Raw genomic sequence first — 7,266 nt, 5'->3', positions numbered from 1 at the left:
AGTTTATCAAAACATCAAATACAAAAATACAAAGAAAAAATGAAAATAATAATGGGGAAATAGGGAAGGAAAGGGGGAAGGAGAAAATATGTAAGGGTTAGAAAAAGGAAAGCATTGACTTTTTTTACTTTTACATAATATATACTAGCCATTCCTATAACAACAAACCAATCCAATCAGCAAACCCTAAGTCAAAGTTTCTTTTTTTTCCCCCACCACAAAGTCCAAAAGCAGTTTCCAAGCAGCAACACTTAATTGTATTCATTTCTTTAATTAAAGCAGTTCAATTTAGCCATCTCTGCTAACTTGCATAAACATTCATTTTTCTGAGGTAATTGGCTTGTGAGGCAGGAAGAAGCCACAGCCCATCATGACTTAACTTCTGTTGGTACTTGTGATTGTGGGCTTGTGAGTGTGCCTATTTACAAGCATCTTATATGTAAGCACACAAAGATATATACATCCCTGATCGCATCGTTTCCCACCCAGAGAGGAAGCTGCAGTCTTCTGAGTCAGGCTTTTGGCCTATCTAGAGCTGGGTTGGACCCCCTGAGGCCCTAGGATTTCAAGCAATTTCAAACTCCTGGTTTGTGGTTCTCCAACACCAGTCCACAAATGTCAAAATTAGAAAACATCATTTACCACCGTTCGGGGGTTAGGCATTTAAAAACGTACACCAAAACCAAGTATAGGTCTTAAAGAAGATGAGATGTGTTTTTAAAGAATCCAACCTTCCACCAAAATCCCAAGGCAACCCCAGAAAACCTTGGTTTTCCCATATGTGTCATAGTCCTTGATATTTCTCATCACTCCCTTCTCACAGCAGGCCTTGCTCTTCCACAGCCCTCCTATCACAAACCACCACCCCCAATGCAGCCTTCTTGATTTTAGATCAAGATTGTTGGCAGAGCAAGGGGATAGTTTTTCATGGTTTCTTATTAGAGTTTGGGAATGGGGATTTAACCGATTTCCGGGGGGGGGGAATGGGGGAGAGGTATCTGCAAGGAGGTGGTTGTTCAAAATAGCCAAGAATAGCCAACACAAGCACACAATCGAAGCCTGTCCTTTTTTCTTTTTCTGCACACTCAAGGCCTTCTATTCACGACTTCTCATGAAGGTAGCTTCTTTGAGACTTGGCTTTTCAGATGTAAAATCTAGAATTATATGCCAGGACTTTCCAAACTGAGTTCCCTTGTGAATGTGATGTGGTTCCATGAAAGACTAATGAAGAAAAATGAAGCCGGGTTTCCTATCACTAGAACTTTCCTCTTGATCTGGATTTTATGGATTTATTTTTCAACTAACGAGTTCTGTGGCCTGAAAAAGCTGAAAAACCCTTCGTTGTAGACTCCTGTTTGAAAAAAAAATCACACAAAGCTATAAGAAGTGTGCTTGGTTTGGTTTAGCAAGTGTGAACTCAGTTCCGTTGTAGTTTATTCAGCAAATCATGATCATGCTAACCATGGTTTGGCCTACTGTGTAAACTTAGCCTTGTTATTTTAAATAGGAAACCTGGTTAACTACAGATAATCCTTGACTTAGAACAGCTCATTTAGTGACCGTTAGAACAGTGGTGGGATTCAAAAAAAATTACTACCGGTTCTGTGGGTGTGGCTTGGTGGGTGTGGTGTGGTTTGGTGGGCATGGCAGGGGAAGGATACTGCAAAATCTCCATTCCCTCCCCAACCCACTAACCTGCTTTCCAGCTCCGTTCTCCTGTGCAGGGCACCAAAAGAAGACCCAGCTGATCCGCTGGGACTCAGGAGGCAGAGACTAGATGGGGGCGGGGCCAGTCAGAGGTAGTATTTGCTGGTTCTCCGAACTACTCAAAATTTCCGCTACTGGTTCTCCAGAACTGGTCAGAACCTGCTGAATACCACCTCTGCATTCGAAGTTGAAACGGCACTGAAAAAAGGAACTTATGATCATTTTTCACACTTATGACCATTGCAGCATCCCCCTGGTCACGTGATTTACATATGGCTGCTTGACCAATGGTTCATATTTATGATGGCTGCAATGTCTCAGGGTCACGTGATGCTTTTTTGCAACCTTCTGGCAAGCAAAGTCAATGGGGAAGCTTAACCACGTTACTAATTTAACAACTAAAGCGATTCACTTAACAAATGTGGCAAGGAAAGTTGTACAATAAGGCAAAACACATGTAACAAATTTCTCACATAACAACATACATTTTGGGCTCAATTGTGGTCGTAAGTCAAGGATTACCTGTGTGTTAAAATTTAGCCTTGGTTCTATGCCACAACGAAAATAAAGCTGTTACCATAACAAAAGACACACAAAAGACCAACATCTGAAGTTGAAGCTCAGACATATTTTCAGGAAGGTTTTCTTCAAAGGGTTCCTTGCATTGTATGGCTTCTCCCCACTTCTTTCTTCAATTGTGCCTTCATAACAAAACCATTACAAATCCACTTGAAATGTTCAGTCATGACAAACGGCATTAAGGTAAGCCCACAGCTTTGTCCCAGGAGCCAGCAAGGGCAGGGGGGAGGAGGAGGAGGGGAGGGCAGGGGACATCTAGGACATCTTGTTCCCCTTTTTTAAACTCCTTCTTTCCCCCCAGCAGCTGAAAAGTTGATGCTTCCCTAAGTTTAACTAAACAATATCAACGTGGCCTGAGGCAGGTGCAATGTTTGTAATTTATGGGTCTCAGAGACAGGAAGAAAGCTCTGAGGTTTATTGTGCTTGTTCACTAAATGACATTCCAGTTGTCTTGAGGGATCATTCTTCCTTGCTGGGCTCTCTGGCAGGCATACACGCTGCTTCGGATCCCACCTGGGCCTGCTTCCCCTCAGGCAAGGGATAATTATGAATACATCTGTATGTGCTAAGCAGGAGATGAATGAAAGAGTTTCCTCGTTTCCCCTTGTCATTAGAAGCAACTTCCTGTATTGACACCTATATTAGCATGTAACAACTACAGGCTGGAAGCAAGCTTTCTTGCTTTCATCCGTAATTTTCTTTTAACTTTTGTCTCCCTTTCCTGAAATAGCCCTCTGAATCCACTCTAGACAATCCAATGCACTCTAACAACCCACTCTCTATGTACTGCAGAGCATTTTTTTTCCATATCAAAGGGATGTGATTGTTTGGGGTCAATCCGAACTCTATCAAAGCACTATTAATTGAGCTCGGAAGTGACTGTGGAAACTGGTGCACAGTCACATTGATCTATGATTCCCGGAAGCAATTTAAATCTGAGATTTCATTCACCCCCCACCTAAGATTGCAGCTTTTTCTCCTGAAATCAATACTATTGATGAAATGTGCATTTGCAAATCCAAATCTGACAGAAAGTCTCCAGAAGACAAAATGTCAGCTTTTATATGTCAGAACAACTTAACTTGGAAGAGGTAAATAGTTATGTGGAGAGTTCTGAAGTTTGCATATCTTTGTAAACCTTTGAGATGGCCTAACTGCTAGAGTTCTTTGCGTTTGAAATTTCAAAAAATAATAAACTCATTTTTTCCAAATAGATTGTGTTTAATCAGCTACTAACAAGAATCTTACGTTGTCAGTAAGATCGAAATATTGTCTCTTAGAAAAACAGTAGGAAAGTTTTAGGGCAAGTTTTGTTCATGAAAATAGTGTGCATGAAATTTAATTCGTAAGCTAGTAGGTTCGATTTATCAGATTTTAATCATCATAATCTATTCTGCTATGTGCCAAAGGTTGATATCAATAGAACAGAAGTGTCTGCAATTAGGGTCAAAAAAGATAATATGGTGGCCATAATGGTGAGATTGAATCGTTATATATGCCCCAGATGGATGCATATAAAAAACAGGAAGAGCTTAAATCATTTTATAGCAGCCACCTTCCAGCCTTTTTTTTTATTGAACCCTGCAGCTATTCCTGAAAAGTAATATTAAAAAGTTATATAAAAATAACCCCTTCAAATATTAGTCTTGTTCTGCCTCCTTTGGTAAAGATTCTGTCAGGCGGAAAAGATCAAGTCCACATGTGAAGGTCCAACTGATATTTTCCTAATCATGTCTATGCACAAGAACCTTCTCAACTGATGGTTAACACAGTGGTGGGATTCCAATTTTTTTACTACTGGTTCTGTGGGCGTGGCTTGGTGGGCGTGGCAGGGGAAGGATACTGTAAAATCTCCAATCAGAGGTGGTATTTGCCAGTTCGACGAACTACTCAAAATTTCTGCTACTGGTTCTCCAGAACTGATCAGAACCTGCTGAATACCCACCTCTGAGTTAACACTTGCATGGAGTTAGAAAAGGTCAACAGACTTGGGCTTTGTTCACTTGTGGCTATGTAAGGATTCTAGGCTGATCCCGCTTTCAACTCTGACATGAGGTTCTGCTACTCCTTCTACAGATTCATTGCCTCCTAGGTTCCCCAATCAGCAGCAAGGTTCTATGGAGTCCTGATTGGACGGAGGGCAGGATAATCTAAGAAAGAAGGTAATAATTCCTTGTGTTTTACAGCTCCAGAGAAAACATTGCAAAGCTGTCTCCATAGTGTTGCTTCAAAACCAGTGGCTGAAGCATCATCTCAGCCCACTCAGATCACCAAAAGCCCAGTGATATTGTGGGCACACAAGGACCTTGACCCCAAAAGGGTACAATCCTTTCGTGTGTGGAAGTGATTTTGCTTTTCAGAAGTTACCACTTTTTCAGTTTTAATCAAATTTGTCATTTCAGTTAACTACTTCCAGATCCTTTCCCACCCCTGCATTTATAGATGTTAATGTTGCATGTAGGCATGGCCTTCCTCAATGAGTTAGGGAGAAAGTGTAATGTTTAAATGCAGATTTATGTAAAAACAGACTCCCTCTGCCACAACTTCTCCCAGTGCCTGCATTTCCTCCCTGGCTTTATTGAAATTGGATGGACATTCTAGGCTTGATCCCATTATGAGCTCGATTGAGCGATGTCAGAGATGCCCCCTTGCCGCTCAAAGCTTTCGCTCCCTCTGCATGGCCACCCCTAATGTCCTCAGGTGCTGCACGACCAGCCAGGCTCTGAGCCATAGCCTGTGTGGGCAAAACTGCAGCACAGGAAGCTTTCAATTAGCATGGATTGAGTTTCATGGCCCCCACTTACATACACTCAGCGGCCTGACTCAGCATTTCCTCTATAAATAATTTATAACAGAAAGAGCACATGGCGGAATTATGGCAGAGAATAGAAGGAGGGTGCAGTGTTAATGCAGGGAGCTATCTGTCAGTGAGGGTTTCCTTTGGCTGGATGGGGATGATGACTTCTCCCAGACAATATCTGTCACCTCCAGTGAAAGATCTCTGAAAAGCATCAACCAAACGGCTGTCAGAAAAAGCAACTCTCTCCGGATTTTGCTTGACTTCTAAAGATAATAACCTCTTGAACAAGCCAATGATTTGCCAAGGCCCTTCAGCCTCAGAGGAACCATAAATGTTATAGTTTTAACTCAGAGAGTCTCAAGTAACAGCTAGAGCCGAAGGCACCAGTACTAATACTAGTCACTGAGTAAAATAGCAAATGCCTCTTTTAAAGTCAATGGGGGGGGAGGAGGGTAGTGCACATGCATGTATGTTTCAAAAGTCAGGGGTGGGCATATGTTTCATTTGCCCTTTTGTAAAAGAGTAAAATCTAGGCCACCCCCGAATTAATCTAAAAGGAACTCTTACTCTGAATCAATCACTACATTCTATCGTATTTGTTTATGCAGCTTCTTAAAACAGGAAGATAAAAAAAATGGAAAATGGGGAAGTGGGAAAAGAAGGACTAAGTCGTGCATCGGGGTGGGGGTGGGATTTCATAAAAAAAGAGCCACTACCAAAAAGGCCCTGTCGTAGGATCTGCCAAGCGAATTTGTTAAATGACTGAGTGGCCGATTTATTAGGTGAACTTTTTTATTGGGGAATTACTGTTTCTTCTAGAACTTTATCACTCCTCATTGTGTAAGAGGCAAAAATGGCAATTGTATTTTGTCTTTCTAGCCTCCAATAAAAGGAAACCGACCAGGGGAACTTTGGGACATCCGTAGCTTCTATTTGCAGCATTTTAGAGGAATTTGGATCCTTTCATCCTTTAAGTCACCAGCTGTGTGGATGCTCTGTTAAATCAACCCCTTTTGGCCTCCATCTCTATGAAAAACGGGAAGTCCTTCCTCTTCTTTTTCTATGGGCAACGCGAGTTATCCAGCCATCCGTGGGAGGGAAGTTCTGCATCATTTTAATTCCACAGAATATCCTTGCAGAGACCACACAATTGCATTCTTGGGATTTTTTTTTTTAAAAAAGGTTTGAACTAGCAGGATGTAAAAAAAAATTAGGTGTAAAAAATAATTGACAGCTTTGCTCCAGCCTGCAATATTTTTATTATTTACATTTAGTGTCGTAAACTGCTGTGAGTCATAAGATTCGGCAACTTCTAAATGCAATAAACAAACAAACAAACAAACTTGAACTCCAAGAGATTTGCGGGGATTTTAATAAACACTCTAATAACATGGAACAGCCAATTTTTCATGAATTTTAAAAGAGATAAAGCTATAAGTGGATGACACTGAGGAATAGCATTTTTTCTACCTTTCAAGATTGGAGAGAGGGGGAGATCTCATATCAAAACTATTCTCTTGCTTGCCTGTTAGCCTCCCCCACTGGTTTGCTGCTGCTTGTCTAATATTAGAGAATACACCATTGCTGTATAATATCAGCTATTCTATTTGCATTGTGCTAATGATGTGAAAGGGGTTACTGTTTGACTTTTCCAATCTTTTATCCTCCAATCTTGGTCCAGCACATCAGGAAGATACTAAATTGGAAAAGCTATACCAGAGCAGGGGCATAGGATGATTTCTACAAAGCGTGGTCCCTCTGTGTTCAAAAATAGATTTTGGCTGGGAACAGTACAATTCCAATAGGACTCTAGATGCAAACAATTATAGAAATATGACAACAGCAAGATCCGGTGCATTCCTTGGGAAGCGCAACTTTGACCTCCTCCAACCGTCTGCCCAAGAGGAAATGGACAAGAAATAGCAGCCTAATGACTTTCAAGAGGAAATGTGGCCTTTCTAAAAATGAGTGGGTCTTTAGACTTCTGCATGTTGCAAATGTGCTGGTAATTGGACAAATTGCCTTCTGAGGAAAAAGTTGCTCATTCAGTTAGGAAATTTAGGGACCTCCTGTTCTGAGAGGGTGGGTGGCTAGAAGAAACATTTAGAAGGTATTTGTGACAGGGTGGCATGGAGCAAGGAGTAGCCTGTGTTGTCACCAGGCCTGGGGATGCGTTTGAG

Source organism: Notechis scutatus, chromosome 2, assembly GCF_049901735.1.
Source record: "Notechis scutatus isolate UNSWTSFEM ecotype Mainland chromosome 2, rNotScu1.2, whole genome shotgun sequence".
Lineage (NCBI taxonomy): Eukaryota > Metazoa > Chordata > Lepidosauria > Squamata > Elapidae > Notechis > Notechis scutatus.
The sequence above is the reverse complement of the archived record's forward strand: the minus strand, read 5'-3'. Positions refer to the sequence as shown.